The following is an 18,275-nucleotide window of genomic DNA, read 5'->3' on the forward strand; positions in this document are numbered from 1 at the left end:
AAAAAAAAAAATCACAAGGTTAAGAAGAGGCTTAGGGTCCTGCTTGTCAGTGAGTGTGAGTTAAACAGCTGGTCACCTGCAGCTGAGAGGCTCCCAAGAGGAGGCATTCTAGACCAAGGATGCAGTGAACCTCTGAAACTATTGTGCAATCCTGATTTCATCCAAATCTCAAGGGTATCGAAAACTCAAGAGTTTGGTAATCTCCTGCTATGGTGGATGTGGTTTATCCTCTAGAGGTTCATGTGTGGGAAGCTTGGTCCCCAGTGTAGCAATGTTAAAAGAAGTGATGAGACCTTTAAGAGGTGGGACTAGTGGGACGTCACTAGACCATTGGGGGTGCTGCTTTTGGATGGGATTAAGGTAGTTCTGTGGGAGCTTGAATTGATTTCTTGAGAGAGGGTTGTCAAAAGGAACAAGGCCTGTCCACTCCCCGAGTCTCTTGGCTTCCTGTCTGTCATTGTGATCTCTCCCTCCCTGTTATATGCACTCCCACACTGATACCATCCCCCACATGGTCCTCACCGGAGTCCAAGGCTACTGGAATCTCTTGAACTTCTGCAACTGTGAGCTAATAAACTTCTTTTCTTTATAAAGTAACCAGTCTCAGGTATTCATTATAGTTATGAAAAAATGGGCTAATTCACCTCCATCATGGATGAAGGAGACTATAGGGAATGGTGGAAGGTCTTCCAGGAGATGAGCATTCTAGAATCCTTTTGATAAAGTCAAAGAGGTCTGTGAGCTTCCTGTACATTTGCTTTCTCAGCCTTTCTTGTATTTTTCCTGGCTTCTGGGAATGGCATTCTGATTATCTATGGGAATCGGAAACTCTCTGGGGTAGGAGGGTGGGATCAGCACCGACCCATCTAGGCATGCAAATGGAAAGAAGCAAAGGCAGAGAAATTGGACCTGGCATGTCCCTGTATGTGGTCAGACAGGACTATCAGTCAGCTCTGCTTCTGGGTCCTTGGGACCTCCCCTGTTCTTTCCAGACCAGGATCTTTAATTTTGTGAGGGTCTCCACTTTCTTCCAGCTAATTTTCTTTGTGTGAGGTTCAGTGTCTATTGCTTGCTACCTCAACATCAAGCAGTTTCATTTCCTTAGAAGGCACCCACGGCTACATCTAGACTTATGCAGGAACAGTTGGGCACAGGCAGAGCTAGGACCATGCTCAGTGTCACTGATGAGATGCAAATCAGAAGGTCTCTCCTTCTGGAAAGGCAGAAATGAAGGAAAGGAGGCTGAGAGCCCCCTGCAGTGGACTGTGTCAGCACTAATCGAGGAACTGACTCATCTGTTGTGGGCTAGTGAGGGATGCCGAAGTTGGACTAGTGACAACTCAGACCTTCAAACAACAAGAGAAAATGAAACTCTTAACAGAGAGAACCCTCAGTGCCTCTCCAGTTTTAGCCATGCTATGCTGAGGGCCTGGGTGGTAAACACCAGTACACAGAAATTCTGCAATGAGGTCCCATAAAAGGCCCTCCCCAGATGATCTCCAGATCAGTCCTGGCTCCACCTCCCCACTCCTCTGTTCTCTTACATGCTGGCAGTCCTACCTCCTGTCATCTAGCTCCCCTACTACTAGAAGGACTATCTCAATTCTTTGTTTTCTCAAGCTCCCAGGGCCCTCCCATCCAGCAGAAGATGAGCCTCATGTGCCACAGAAAAAGTCTGGACCATCACTCAAGGACTCTCAGTTACCGGACACAAATCCTACACCCTCCTCCCCTCTCAGCTGCCCTGTCCTGTGCATTGGAGAATACCTGGCAGCCTCCTTGGCCTCTGCCCACTAGATGACCCCTGCTAGTAGCACCTCCTATTCATGACCATCAAAAATGTGTCTGGACATTGCAAAATGTCTCCTGGGATATAGGAGCACCCTAGGTTAGAAACAAATGCTGCAGATCAACTTCCAGCCCTGCTCTCTCTTGCACTTGTGGTCCAAGTCTGCTCCATGGGAAATGTATGCATTTGATTTTTAACCCATCTCTCAAGTACAGCCCTTTTCACAGCCAGTGGGCTGAAAGGAAGCCACAGCCATGTCATTGCTGTAGACCTCTGGGTGTGGGTCAGATACCCCTGTGAATCTGATTTTAGGTGCCAGGTGCCCTCCTTCCCAGTGATTGGAGGAAAATCACAAGCATGCCTCCCACAAGGGTGAATGGGGGATGAGCTCTACCACCCAAGTCTCTTCTAAAGAAATTGACTTTATTGTCTCTGCTCCTCTCTCATGGCTGCCGATCCAGCCTCTTTACAAGCTAGAGGTGGGTGGTCAAGATAGTGACTCAAAACGAGCTCTCAGCGGTTTCCCTTCCAGATCCTGCTTAGGTGGTCTAGTATCCCGCGTTGAAGTTGGGGAGGGGCTGCCCACTTGTCTGGGGTCTCAGCCAACTCCAAGGGAGAAAGAAGTAGAACCCCATATTAACATCCAAGTGCTCATTAGAGGTACCTCTTCTCCTCTCAGGATTCTTTCTCACTCCTGTTTATTCAACTTCTCCCTCCTAACTGGAACCTTCCAGCTGACAGGCAAACGTTCAAATCTCTCTTGAAATTTAAAAGAACTACTTTGACCCCAAATCTCCTTGCAGCCCCCATCCTAATCTCTCCACCCCTTCGAAGGCAAACTTGTGAAAAAACCGTCTGGATCTATGGTCTTCTTTTCCTCACCTCCCACTGGTTCCAGTCTGGCTTCCTCCCTCATGCATCCCTGGAAACAGCTCTCAGTAAGATGGCCAGTGATCTCCAGCAAGCTGAGCTGAGGTGGAGAGCAGGAGGCCCACAGGCCCCAGAGGAACCTGCCATGGGAACAGCAGCAGGGGAAGGCGGCAGCTAGTTAGCGCCACCCACGACCGTGAGTGGGAACTGCGGGTGGAGTAGTTCCAGAAGGAATACCGGGGTGTCTGGTATCAGCATCTCCTCACTTTCATTCATTCATATATCATTCATTCATTCACTCATTCATTCAGCATATCTCTTTTTTGTTGTTGTTGTTTTTGTTCTTTGGTTTTCAATTGGACACAATACTTTTATTTTATTTTTATGTGGTGCTGAGGATTGAAACCCAGGGCTCATGCATGCTAGGCGAGTGCTCTACCACTGAGCCACAACCCAGTCCCAGAATATCTTTATTGAGGATAACTTGGGCCAGACACTGATGTAGGCTGTTGGTATACACTTTATAAATGACACAGGTGTGGTCTCTCCACCCTCATGGAACTGCCTGTCTAGGTATTAGTCAAAGAGTCATAAAAATACACAATGCCAACTGAGATGATTGACAGAGGAAAAATACAGAGTATATACAGTGGACTCTGATCTGACTGGAAACCAGAGAAGAGATTTTTAGGCTGAGATGTAGTAGATGAGTGAAATTAGCTGATCCAGGAGGAGCATGGGAGAAGGAGATGATAAAGGATTGGAGGAGTCGGGAGTAGTGACACATGTCTATAACCTAGCAATTTGGGAGGCTGAGGCAGGAGGCCAGCTTGGGCAACTTAGTAAGACCCTAAGCAACTTAGTGAGGACACTGTCTCAAAAAAATAAAAGGACTGGGGATGTGGCTCAGGGGTAGAGCACCCCTGGGTTCAAACCCCAATGCTGTAAAAAAAAAAAAAAAAAAAAAAAATGGAGGGAAGAGATTCCAGAGTAGAAAGGACCTGCAGCAGGTAAGTGGGAAAGGGTGAGGCAAGCTGGATAGAAATTAGATTTTTTCCTCTGTCCCATCCTTTTTGTGCCAAGCTCTTCTCCAGTTTTGCTTGCTTGTTTGTTTGTTTGTTTTTGGTATTAGGCATTGAATCCAAGGGTGCTTAACCACTGAATCACATCCCCAGCACTTCTATTTTTCACTTTGATCTCATTAAGTAGCTTAGAGCCTCTCTGAATTGTTGAGTCTGGTTTTGAATTTTCAATCCTCCTGCCTTGGCCTCTTGAGTAGCTGGGATTATAGGCATGAGCCACTACACCTGGCTATGCCAAGTCTTCTATCTCATTCTGAGGGACTTCAGCACCTCCGATCTCTCTCTCTCTGATTAACCTCTTTAGTTTCTCTCTTCTCCCAGGACCATGTGTTCTGCGGGCTAGCTCTTGCATGTCCCTTCTCTAACCTGACTGGGAGTGTCCCAGGGGCTTACCCAGTCCTTTCTCTCCTTCCCACTTTTTTTTTTTCCAATACCCCACTGGGGATTGAAACCCAGAGGTGCTTTACCACTGCCATATATCCCCAGTCCATTTTGTTTTTTACTTTGAGATAGGTCTTGCTAAGTTGCTGAGGCTGGCACTGAACTTGTGATCCTTCTGCCTCGGCCTCCTGAGTTGCTGGGATTACACTGTGCAGGCTGTCAAACTATCACTTCTAACAGACTTCCAATCCCAGAACTCTCCCCTGTGATCCAGGTTTATGGATTTATTAGCCCAATGATTGCCTCCATGTGGATACCCTGTTCACCATCTTAACACAGCAGATAGTAAAATTGAAAATGTCTCGCTTTTGTTGAAAATGTAGAAAATAATACAAAGCCTTCTTTTTTTCCCCTTGATTAAAAAGGGATCAAATAAAACAAGGATCTTGAACAGAGCCTAAGTATGTGACCAAGACCTACGAAACTTGCTGCAGCTGGTGAGTTGTGAATAGCCTTTCTTTTGCCGATAAGGAAACTGAATTAAACAAAGAGCTTTGATTAGTTGACTAATGGAGTTGAAGCAAGCTCCCAGTAAAGTTAAATTTAACTCTGCCCTTCTCTAGATCCCTCTGCAGACTTCCTCTTTCATAATTCTTTCCCACTCAGTGAAACTGGATTGTTGAGTCTGGGTGATGGGTATGTGAGTGGTCTGTCCCACTATTTTTCTGTACATGTTTGAAATATTTCATAATGAAATTTTTCTTTTTTCCCTAGGAACCACTCCATCTTGATTTATTGATCAATGCTTATGTGCAATATAATCCTTAACTTCCTGCTTTGAGAGAGTTGCCTGAACTCATAAAGTGGGTGATCTTGCAGAATATCAGGTGATATGGGATACAGAACTGTGCTCTGAAGTTGCAAGTGACATTATCAATGAATTATTTTTCTCTTTGCTCCTTTTCTTTGTTCTTCTAACCATTTGTGTATATAAGTGTGCATGTGTGCGTGTGTGAGTGTGTGTGTACTCCCAGAATTTCTGAGCAGGGAGGAAGTGGTTCAATCTGCTCGTTTCTGAGCAGCTGTTGGTTTTTAGAATAAAGAAGTGGTTCTGTCTTGTCTCTGATTCTGATGCAACATGAGACTAGCTTTCATCCACGATGTCTAAATTTAAACGCCTGTTTTCTCCCTCTGTAAAACTTAATCCTCTCCCTCCATAATATTGTAGGAGAAAAAAAATTTGGCTTTCCATGGTGTTTAGATTAGATCTGCAAGAGCAACTTAAGTGTTGAGTTAAGAAACTTCAAGGATAGAATGCAAACTGGCATGGAAACCTAATGCAGTTCAGAAAACTGCATGTGGCAAGGACAGCACCTGGTTGATGTAGGCATCCAGGTCAGAAGGGCAGTGCACTGGAACAAAATCGGCCCAGGACATGGTTGGGGTGCATCTGAAGACTCACCCCTCTTAATTCTTCAACCATAACTCTGTTCCCTCCCACGCTTCTCCCACTTTGTCTTCATCTCAGCAGAAAAAGATAATCTCTCTTGATCAAAATTGGAAGCCTATCATAGCATAGGTTTGCACATTCCACCTGTTTGTTTAAATTTTTATTTTTATATACTTTCAAACATACAGAAACTTTGCAGTAACAGCATAAAGAACCACTGAAAAGCATTTATGCTGGTCCTACTTTTATTTTCTCCCTCCCCACCCCCCACTTCTCTCTCTCTCTCTTTCTAAGACTTGCTGGGGTTTTGGATTTTTATTAATCTTTTCAAAGAGCCAAATTTTATTTCACCCATTTTGTTGGTTTTTTCTATTTCACTGATTTCTGCCCTTGTTTTTATTATTTTCTTTCCACTACCACTTTGAATTTATTTTTCTTTTTCTAACTACTTAAGGTGAAATACTAGATCATTAATTTGAAACTTTTCTTCTTTTATAATATAATAACTTAAAGCTATAAACCTCTCTCTAAAATCAGCTTTACCTGCATCTCATAATATGGGTAAAACAGCAAGACCCTGTTTCAAAATAAAAAATTAAAAGGACTAGGGCTGTAGCTCAGTGGTAGAGTACCCCTGAAATATTTCATAATGAAATTTTTCTTTTTTCCCTAGGAACCACTCCATCTTGATTTATTGATCAATGCTTATGTGCAATATAATCCTTAACTTCCTGCTTTGAGAGAGTTGCCTGAACTCATAAAGTGGGTGATCTTGCAGAAAATCAGGTGATATGGGATACAGAACTGTGCTCTGAAGTTGCAAGTGACATTATCAATGAATTATTTTCCCAGTACTGGGCAGAAAATGTTTAACATGAGATCATTAGCGTGGGTTCTAGTACAGAATTACTGGGTCCTTATAAGAAGGAGAAATTTGGACACCGGACCACCAAACAGAAGGAAGAAGAGTAAAGGAACAGGGAGAAGATGGCCTTTGGAGGGAAACAACCCTGCCAATTTCGTGGTCTCAATGTCTAAACTATGAGAACAATGTATTTCTGTTGATGAAGTCAATAGTCTTTGGGACTTTGTAACAGCAATCCTGGCAAACTAGTAAAGTTAATAAGTGTACACATTTAGGATCATTAGGTCTTCTGATGAATTGACCCTTTTATCAATATGAAAATTCTTTCCTTATCTTAAAGCTTACTTTATTTGATATTAATATAACCACACCTGCTTTCTTATTTGTTCTTATTCTTTTGTATTTCTTCTTATTTCCTGTATTATGTCTACATAATATATTATACTTATCTGTCTCTATGTATTTAAAATAAGTACTTTAAGACAGAATAGATTTGGATAATTGTTATCTAATTTGATAATCTTCTTACTTTAAAGTGATTAAACCATTTACGTTTAACACAGCAATTGATATGACTGTTTAAATCTACCATCTTGATATTTTTTACTTGCCCCACGTGTTTTGTTTTGGTTTTTTTTTGTTCTTCTTTTCCTCCTTTCCTGCCTTCAATTTATCAAATATATTTAATAGTCCACTTTACTTTCTCTATTGGCTTTTTAGCTCCAACTCTTTATATGCTATCATCAGTTTAGCAATAAGTGATTATAGCATACACTATAATTTATCACATTCTGCTTAGAATTAATTTATATCAACTTCCATAAATTTATAACCTAAAAAAGAATAATTCTTCCAGTAATCTGAGCTACTCAAGAGGCTGAGGTAGGAGGATCTTGCAAGTTTGAATTCAGCCACAGCAAGTTAGCAAGACATCATCTCGAAAACAGAAAAGAAAAGAAAAGGCCCCTGTCTCGAAATTTAAAAAGGCAGGGGACCATCTCAAAATTTTAAAACTCAGAGTTGGAGATGTAGATCAGTAGTATAGCACTCCTGAGTTCAATATACAACCAAACAAAATAAATAAATAAGTAAAAAGAATAATAATTTCATTACTGGGCATAGTGTGGCACATGCCTGTAATTTCAGTGACTCAGGAGTCTGAGGCAGGAGCATTGTACGTTTGAGACCATTCTCAGCAATTTAATGAAATCCTGTCTCAAAATAAAACATAAGTATATAAATTGAATAACTGAATAAAGTTATACCAAGAGTTAAAAAAAAAAAAAAAACATAAAAAGGGCTAGGAATGTAGCTCAGTGGTAGAGAGCCCCCAGGTTCATCCCCAGTAACAACCACAACAAAATAATAATAATAATAATAATAATAATAATAATAATAATAATTTCATTTATAATCCCTTATCTGTTGTCACATATTTTACTCTTACATGTTTTAAACCTTATAATAAATAGTTGCTATTTTTGCTTGAAATAGTTAAATGTCTTTTAAAGAAAATCTCAAACAATATAGTGCTTTATATTTAATCAAATGATGCTTTTTATTCTTTCCTGTAGATGCAATTTTTTATGTGATATTCTTGCTCTTCAGCCAGATGAACAACCATAAGCACTTTTTGTAGTTCAGGTTTGTTGAGAATGAATTCTTTCAGCTTTTGTTTATATGAAAATGTCTACATTTCACGTCATGGCTTCCAAGAACTGTAAGTCCTATGTGAGCACAGCCAGTAAGAAAAGATGTATAGCCAGGCTCAGTAGCACACAACTGTAATCCCTCGGGAGGCTGAGGCAGGAGAATCACAAGTTTGAGGCTGGTGTCAGCAACCTAACAAGACACTCAGCAACTCAGTGAGATCCTGTGTCAAAATAAAAAATAAAAAGGACTAGGGATATAGTTTAGTGGTAGAGCCCCTCTGTGTTCAAACCCCAGAACCCCCCAACACACATACATGCAAAGATGTCAAAGTTCTTAGCATGCTGGTATGTCAGTTAAAGCAAAGCATCATTTTCTCTTTTTTGATGAGGTGATGAGTGAAAATGAGAGTTATGACCAAGTGGGTGGCCAATATTGCAGGATACAGTGGTTTTTCACAAACTTGTTGGGTTGGCAAAAAATATCTTTGTTTTGGGGTTGCAAATCCTCTTCAACCAAAGAGGCAGTTAAAACAGAGATCTGGGATCATTCCATAGCAATAAGGAAGAATAAAGTCACACAGACAGCCCCTAGTGACTCCTCCTCATGAAGCACAAATAACAGCAGTGGTTGTTTCCCCAGCTGCTCTTGGTTTTTGTTTTGTTTTTTTACTTGTTAGGGGCAGAGCCATAAGCACCACTGTGCTGCCTCTACACTCCCCGCTCCCCACATCGGAACAGAAGTCCTTTTGCAGTGATGGAGTCAAGGTCAGAGATCCCTTTGTATAGTTTCAATGAAGTTTTTTTTCCCCCCCTTCCTGGTGAACTTTGATGTATATACCAGCATTAGGCTACAGAGCAGTGTGGTTTATGTGGGATGGTTTCTTAGATTGGGCTTTTGAAAGCAAATATTGAGACAGAAGTCATGTGTAAATGATTTGTTAAGGAAGTGCTCCCAGGAGACACAATTAAGGGAATGGGAAAAAGAAGTAAAAGAAGGGGAAGAAGCCAAGTAAGGACACGATGTTAGCCAAGTCCTAACCTCAGCCCGATTGGGATGGAGGGGAGCTCTGAAAGGTAAATTACACTTCAGAGTTTGTTCCATTTTGAACAAGGGAGCTGGGCCCCTGGACATAGGGAGGTTTGTGACCATAAATTCTCAGGCAATCCCAGCTTCCTCTGTGTGTTGGTGTGCAAAGCAAAGTAGCCCAAGGGTACAAAAGCCATTGGAAACAAAGTGTTCAGTGCATGAGGCCTGGGTTCAATTCCCCCTACACCAAAGAAAAAGAAAGAGAGAAAAAAGTGAAAAGAAAAAGAATCAAAAGACCCAGAAGCTGGAGAATAACAGAGCAGAAGCGGTAAAACTCGCAGGGTCCAAAGGGGGTGAAGTGCCAACAGCATTTGCTACAGCAGAACTTGGGACAGAAGCCCTTGACACACTTCTTAAAAAATGCTTTGCACTAATTTAGTAGACTGTCATTTAATATGTGATTTCTTTTAAGTTGGTCCCCCGGGGAGTATAGTGGGACACATCGTGAGCCAACCTATGAATATTTCATTGGTCCTTTGATAATATGCATCTTATACTTGCATGGACTCTAGGCAAGATCTAGGCTGCTTGAATCAGGTTTCTGCACACATCTTGACCAATTTAATTTTCAAAATCCTATTTTGTCATTTTTCCTCCCACCTTAGCTGAATCTATAGTGAAAGTCTTATTATGTCTGAGGGGATTCACAGACCTTGTTTCCTGTTTGACCTATTCAGTGTATATTCAGTTACATTAAAGGACAGGGCTATTTCAAACCTGAGGTATGAAAACTTTTAATAATTCTGATGACGATGGCATATTCTATTTTGTATATGGTGGTATTTCTGTATATCACTGAACATACATTTCTATTTATGTGATCATTTGGATGAAATAATAATGCAATTGCTGGATTGTATGGAAGAATATATTTTGTTTTATAAGAAACTACCAAATATTCCAGCAACTCACGAGGGTTGAGGTAAAGGACCACAAGTTTGAACCAGCCTTAGCAACTGGGCCAGACCCTGTCTCAAAATAAAAAATAAAAATGACTGGGTATATAGCTGAAGGGTAAAGTACCCCTGAATTCAATTCCCAGTTCAAAAGAAGGAGAAGGTGAAGGAGAAGAAGAAGGGGACGGGGGAAGAGGAGGAGGCAAGAGGGAAGGAAAGAAGGAAGGAAGGAAGGAAGGAAGGAAGGGAGGGAGGAAGGGAGGGAGGGAAGGAAGGAAGTCAGACTCAGGAACTTAGCAAGGTCCCAAGCAACTTAGTGAGATCCTGTCTCAACATTTTAAAAAAAGGACTGGAGATGTAGCTCAGTGGTATATTGCCCCTGGGCTAAATCCCCAATCCTTCCCATACCCCCCCAAAAAAAAGAAAAAAGAAAAGAAACCGCCAAACTATCTTCCAAAGTAATAGTACCATTTTGCATTTCCAGCAACAATGAATGAACTCCACCTCCTTGCTAGCATTTGGTGGTATCAGTGTTCTGGATCTTGGCCATTCTAATAGGCATATAGTGGTAATTATTTTTGTTTTAATTTGCATTTCCCTATGACATATATTGTGGAGTATCTTTTCATATGGTTATTTGCCAACTGTTTTGGGGAGGTGCCTGGTAAGATCTTTGGCTCATTTAAAAATCAGATTGTTTTCTTTTTGTTATTTTTAAGAGCTCTTTGTATATTTTTAATAACAATCCATCACCAGATACGTTTTTTGCAAATATTTTCTCCCAGTCTGTGGTTTGTTCTTGCCTTCTCTTGACAGTACCAAATACAGACATATTTTTTGTTTTATTTTGTTTTGTTTTTTTCCTTTTGGAGACAGAGCCTAGGCTGACCTGGAACTCCTGGGCTCAAGTAATTCTGCTTCAACCTCCTGAGTAGCTGGGACTACAAGAGCACAGCCTGGCTCATGGAACAGAAATTTTTTTAATTTTAGTGAAGTTCAACTTATTAATTATTTTTCCTTCCTTTCTTTTTCCCTTTACAGTACTAGGTATTAAAGCTAGAGCTTCACACATGCTAGGCAAGTGCTCTACCACTAAGCTATGTCCTCAGCCCTTTTTATTTTTTACTTTGAGATAGGGTCTTGCCCAGGCTGGCCCTGAACTTGTGATACTCCTGCCTCAGTCTCTAGTGCAGCTGAAATTATAGTTGTTTTTTGTTTGTTTGTTTGTTTGTTTGTTTGGTGCTGGGGATTGAACCCAGGGTCTTGTGTGAAATTATAGGTTTTTACCACCATGACCACACCCAGCATAGTTTGTTCATTGTTTTTCATGGATCATGTCTTTGATGTCATACCTAAAATGTCATCGTCAAACCCTAGTTGGTCTATTTTCATCTGGGACAACTCAGAAGGCTTCTTTACAAGATACTTGTAAGGCATGTAAAAGTCATTAATGCAAAGATATTTGGGAATTTGTTTCTCCTCATTGTTTTCCCATGAGCACGAGCAACCCAAAAGTTATAGTTGAAATCAATAAAAATACTGACAAATTTATTGGAAGGGTATGTGTTTTGATGAAAGCAATCAATTCACCATGTGGGCAGAATATCAGAAAAGTTATGACCTGAAACCAAGGTACAGATCCATATATGCAAAAGATAATTGTAAGATGACTTTAAAGCCAGTACAGGTTCAGTCAGGTGGACAGTAACCCCATATACCAGTTGGGGTCTTAGAAGAAGAGAGATGACACACTCAAAAGAAGACATGTAAGAGAGGCTGAGGAAAGGGCTCTTTACAAATATATAGATAGGGTTCAAGGAACCGAAAAGGGATGGAACTGGTCATAGATAAAAGCTGCCACCACACTTGATAGGGTAAAGGAAAGGAGTGGTTACTGGAATCTAATTAGAAGAAGAGTGCTATGGTTTAGATATGGCTTGACTGCGTCCCCCCAAATGTTCATGTGCTGGAGGCTTTGTCCCCAGTGTGGCAGTGTTTAGGTGGTGGAAACTTTAAGATTCGGGGGACTGATGGAAGGTAATTAGATCATGCAGGCACAGTCCTCAGAAGGGATTAGTGATGGTCTTACAGTTAGTTCTCAAAAGAACGGGTTGTTATAGATCTAGGCCACACCATGACTTGGCTCTTTCTCTGCCATATTGTGACACAGCCACGGGGATGTTTACCTCTGACCAAATAGCTGAGTCTACCTGATCTGGACTTTCAGGCCCCCAAACTGTGAGTTAAATAAACTTCTTTTCTTTTCTTTCTTTCTTCCCATCCTCCAGTACTGGGGATTGAACCCAGGGGTGCTCTACCACTGCACTATATCCCCAGTCATTTCTATTTTATTTTAAGACAGGGTCTCACTACATTGTCATTTGTCCTTGAACTTGAAATCCTCCTGCCTCCACCTCCTCAGTAGCTATGGTTATAGGCACGTGCCACCTCATCCAACTTAAACCTCTTTTCTTTATAAAGTACTCAGCCTTGAGTATTTTGTTATGAAAACACAAAACAGACTAAGATGCATAACTATACCAGAAAGGCCATCTGGCAAGAGTTATAGCCTTGGTCAAAGATGTGGCTACTATTGAACCATGACCTGGCTCCTACCCTTTGATCTACAGCAGATATAAGCTACTGGCCAAATCCAATCTACCTATTCTTGGAAGGAGTGAAAAGAGAACCTGAAGATTCAAATAGAAAAAAATCTTGTATTCTCAACTTCATTTTGGCTTATAAAAATTAGAACAAAAAATTATGGCATTTGCAGGCAAATGGATGAAATTGGAGAATATCATGTTAAGTGAGATAAGCCAATCTCAAAAATCCAAAAGACGAATGATCTCACTGATAAGTGGATGATGACACATAATGGGGGGTGGGAGGGGGGCAAGAATGGAGGAAGGAGGGACTGTATAGAGGGAAAAGTGAGGTGGGGGGGGAAATAATGGAATGAATCAAACATCATTACTCTATGTAAATGTATGAATATGCAAATGGTATGCTGTTACTCCATGTACAAACAGAAACAACATGTAATCCCATTTTGTTTACAATAAAAATAAATTTTAAAAAAATTAGAATAAGCTGGATGTGGTGGCATACACCTGTAAACCCAGTGACTCCAGAGGCTGACAGGAGGATTGCTAGTTCAAAACCAGCCTTAGCTCTGTCTCAAAATAAAAAATAAAAAGGGCTTGGGATGTTCCTCAGTGTTTAAGTCCCCATGGGTTCCAACCCTGATACCAACAGATAAATAACAAACAAACAAATAGTGCATTTTATTACCTCATTGAGTAAGATTTCCTGAAACAGAATTGGTATATGCAGTGATATCGTGGAGGACCCAGAATCCTATCTTTTTTTCTCTACCTTTCCCAAGCTAGACTCTGTTCCAGTCATAAGAAGGCTACTACAGTTCCAGGGACAACATTTCAGACATTGATCAGAAAAAGAGAATGGAAGTCTTTTCATAGAAATGAAGGAAGCTTTCTTGGAAGCCTCACTGTGAGATTGCTCTTGTATATGTCATTGGCTAGAACGATATCACATGTCTATGCTGGACTAATCCCCATCCAGGAGAAGGTGCCTGTCCAACCAAGACTCACCCTTATCAGGTGTGGTGACTCATGCTTGTAATCGCAGCTGCTCCGGTGGCCTAAAGTAGAAAGATCACGAGTTCAAAGCCAGTCTCAGCAACTTAGTGAGGCCCTAAGCAACTCAGTGAGACCCTGTCTCTAAATAAAATGTACAAAAAAGGACTGGGGATGTGGTTCAATGGTTAAGGTGCCCCTGAGTTCAATCCCCAGTACCAAAAAAACAAAAAAAAAAGACTTACCCTTTAGCTGGGGATAGCCTCAGTTGGAGGTGGGAGCATAGATGTCCAGACAAAATTCAGAATTTTGTTAACAAAAAGGTGTCAGGCTGTGGTGGCCTGAGTACCTGTCATTCCAGTAACTCCTGAGGCTGAGGCAGTAGGATCACAAGTTCAAGGGCAATTTTGCTAGACCTTGTCTTAAAATAAAAAATAAAAATGGACTGGGTTTTATCCCCAGTTTCTTCCTCCCTTCTTCCCACTCTCCCTCCTTCCTTCTTTTCTTCCTTCCTCTCTCTTCCTCTCTCTCCTCCCTCCCCCCCAAAAAAAGGAGGTAAGGTGTGTGAAGGCAGAAGTATATGAAAAAATCTGCAAAACAATTTTCCCTGTTTATGGATAATGTCATCAGCAAAGATGAGAAAAATGCAGTATTTGCTTAGTAGATAAGAATTGTTTTCTTATTTTTTGTTTTTGATTTTTAATACATAAAAACATCACACAGTGCAAAGAAATACAAAATTTGTCATGCAGTTTTTTGATGCTTGTCTAAAGGTGACTGACAGCAATGGCTAAGATAGTCATGCTGCTAATTTACCTTTAAGTTTGTTTAGCACATCAGTGTGTTTTGGTTTTAGATGAAGAGCTGTACTTGAGGTGAGCAGTCCCATTTAGAGAGGAGCCAGGAAGAAAACTGAATAACAGGAAGTGTACCAGGATAGATATCCTTACCACAGAACACAGGCTGATGGCACAGCAGATGCTACCACAGCAAGGCAAGTTATGAGGGGTTACAGGGAGTTGCTCTGTTAGTCTGGCTCTGTATGACTAAGGTCAATTAAAAAAAATTTTTTTTTTTTTTTTTTTTTTTTGGTGCTGGGAATTGTTGAACCCAGGGGTGCTCTACCACAGAGCCCTTTTTATTTTTTATTTAGAGGCAGGGTTTCGCTAAGTTGCTGACATTGACCTTCAACTTATGATCCTTCTGCCTCAGCCTCTCAAGTAGCTGGAATTACAGTTTCTTGAAATTACACCAGCTCTTTTTTTCTTTTTTCTTTTTCTTTTTTTTTTTTTTAATGATAGAAAAGAACAAAGTCCTTCTGTAATCAGTCATACCTACTGCTCAAACTGCCAGGACTTGTTTAAGTGAAGAAAAAACTTTTTAGGTTTTAAGACCAAGGCAATTATTTAATGCTTTTTAGCTTGATTTAAATGTAAGAGAGGTCTTGTATTTGAAATATACTTTAATATTGACCGTCAGCAAAGGCGAGGCATGTCCAAGAAGGTATTGCACTTGTGAAATTGTGTGAGCCTGGGTCCCTGAGGATAGCTAGTTCCCTAGAAGAAAGCGAGTATCTCTTTTTCATTGATTTATTATCTCCAAGTAATGGGCTTGAGACAAACATAATTATAATTTATTTTAGCAGCTTGTGGCCCCTTAAGGGCATAGAAGAAAGGCAGATTAAGAAACCTCTTTTGTGGCCTTTTAATGAGGGGGAGGCCAACAGAAGGTTGCTAACATATTGGATGAGAACAGTTTTCAGGAAATGTTATGTAAATCATTTTTAAGAATTAAGGAGTAGAGGAGTTCCTTGTTGAAACTGCACATTAAAAGCTGACATCTAGATTTGTTCCCTCCAAACCCCTGCTAAAGGGGTTTACTTTATAGTAAAGTGTTTTTTTTGTTGTTGTTTTTGCGGTGCTGGGGATTGAACCCAGGGCCTTATGCTTGTGAGGCAAGCACTCTACCAACTGAGCTATATCCCCAGCCTCAGTAAAGTTTTGTTTGTATGCTTGTTTGGTACTGGGGATTGAACCCGAGGGTGCTTTAATATCCTAATAATAATAATAATAAATAATAATAATAAATAATAAATAATAATAATAAATAATATTTATTTTTATTTTTTATTTTGGGACAGGGTCTTTGCTAAACTGCTTAGGGTCTCTCCAAGTTGCTCATGCTTGGCCTTGAACTTGCAATCCTCTTGCTCAGCCTCCTAAATTGCTGGGATTACTGGCAGGCACCACAAAGATAGGCTCCACATTAACTTTTATAACAAACCCACTTTCATGATAATTAAACCACTTCTGAGATAATGACATTAACTTATTCATAAGGACAAAGTCTGATTTTGCAGAATGAAGAAATCCCTTCTGTTTTACTCTCACAAAAAGTCATCCAAGTCAGGTGTGGTGGCCCATGCCTGTAATCCCAGCAGCTCTGGAGGCTGAAGCAGGAGGATCCTAAATTCAAAGCCACCCGCTGCAATTTAGTGAGTCCCTAAGCCACTTAGAGAGCCCCTATCTCAAAAAATAAAAAGGACTGGGATGTGGCTCAGTGGTTAAGCATCCTTGGTTTTCACTCTTGATACCAAAAAGAAATAAAAGTAATCCAAAATAACCTGATGTTAACCAATTACTTTCCTACTCTTCTCTTTCCTTGTTCCTACCTTATGAAACCTACCATTCTGCTGTTGCCCAGTGTGAGCCACCATTTGGTTCTGTAGAATGCTGCCTCATTCATGAATTGTGAATCCCAGGGGATTACAGGAACGTGTCATCATGCCTGGCTAATTTGTACAATTAATTTATATTAACAATAATTTTTTAAGCTTCTTTTTTGGTTGTAGATGAACACAATACCTTTAGTTTATACTTATGTGGTGCTGAGGATCGAACCCAGGGCCTCAAGCATGCTAAGCAAGTGCTCTACCACTGAGTCACAACCCCAACCCCAACAGTGAAGTTTTTGAAAACCAATTAGAAGCCACGTCTGTAATCCCAGCATCTTGGGAGGCTGAGGCAAGAGGATCGAGAGTTCAAAGTCAGCCTCAGCAAAAGCAAGGCACTAAGCAATTCAGTGAGACCCTACCTCTAAATAAAATACAAAATAGGGCTGGGGATATGGCTCAGTGGTCGAGTGCCCCCGAGTTCAATCCCGGTACCCACCCCACCAAATTTTGACAAAGTCAAATTGTCATCAAATGAAGATATGGCATCATTGTTTTTTTGGATATAGAATGCCTTCCCATTGAGGCTGCTTAGGACAATCTGGAGTTTATTAGAATATTTACCTAAATACCCAAAGCAAGGGGGAGGGAGAATTGGTTGAAGACAAACAGGAGACAAAAGAAAAAAGTGACAGTTGAGTGGGGGTGGGGAGTGGGATAAACACTTTCACCCACCTATTCTAAAAGATTTTGTTTAGGAGGAAAAAAAAAGTGGGTGGGAGGGATAGACTAGGCTGGAGATAGGGGTCACTTCAGGAGAAGCTGAAATCTGGTAGCTCCAGGCCCTTCTCCTCCCCTTTTCCTCTTATCACCTTGAGACAGAAACTAAAAACCATCCTGTCAGGCTGCTAAAAGGCTAAAACAGGAAGAAAAAAAGTGTGTATGTGTGTGGGGGGGTGCCCTCCATACAGGGGAAGAAAATAAAAAGTAAATCATGCATGTATAAAATATTTTAACATAAACACAAAACAGATAAATTATACATGATACATATGTGTAACCCGCATGTATCGCGCATAATTTATCTCTATATGTGACATTATTAAATAAAAATTACAGGAAACCAAAGAGTAGGTTCCTGCTCTGGGCCCCAAAATGGAGTCATTCAAGTGGAGGCTTTTTGTCTGACTTTCCCTGAAATGCAGAGTTAGAAAGAGAGAGAAAGAGAAACAGGCAAGTTTCCTCAATAGGCAAGTTTCAAATTGGCATGATAATGAAGTTCCTTTTGCTTTCATCCTTACAAACTTTAATCCTTTAATCCTTACAAAAAGTAATCTGAAGTAATCTAATGTTAAAAACGAATCAGTTACTTTTGTATTGTTGTGTTTCCGTGTTTACTTTACAAGGAAAGTTCATTTGGAACGACCAATCCCTTTTTGTAGTATGTTTCTGCTTTCTTCAGTCCTCCTCTGTCTATAAAACCAACTTCTTATTTTTTCCATATTTTATACTGGTGTATTATAGTTGTACATAATGGTGGAATTTATTGTTACATATTTGTATGTGCACCCAACATAATGATGTGATTTGGTCAATATCTTTCTTCAGTATTTCCCCTTTCCCTTCCCTCCTCTCTCTCTCTGGTCCCTTTCCTCTACTCTTACTGATTTCCCTTCTGTTTTTATGAGATTCCTCCAACTTTTTTTTCCTTTTTTCCTCTCTAGCTTTCATATATGAGACAAAAATACAACCCTTGACCTTCTGAGAATAGCTTATTTCACTTAACATAATGTTCTCAAGTTCCATTCATTTTCCTACAAACAACATAATATTTTTCTTTCTTTTTTTTTTTTCCACATAAGGGAGTTTATTAAGCAGAGTTTATTACCCTGCAGGGTAAGAGAGAAAATGAGAGGAAAAGAAAGAGAATGAG

Source organism: Sciurus carolinensis, chromosome 2 (assembly GCF_902686445.1).
Source record: "Sciurus carolinensis chromosome 2, mSciCar1.2, whole genome shotgun sequence".
Lineage (NCBI taxonomy): Eukaryota > Metazoa > Chordata > Mammalia > Rodentia > Sciuridae > Sciurus > Sciurus carolinensis.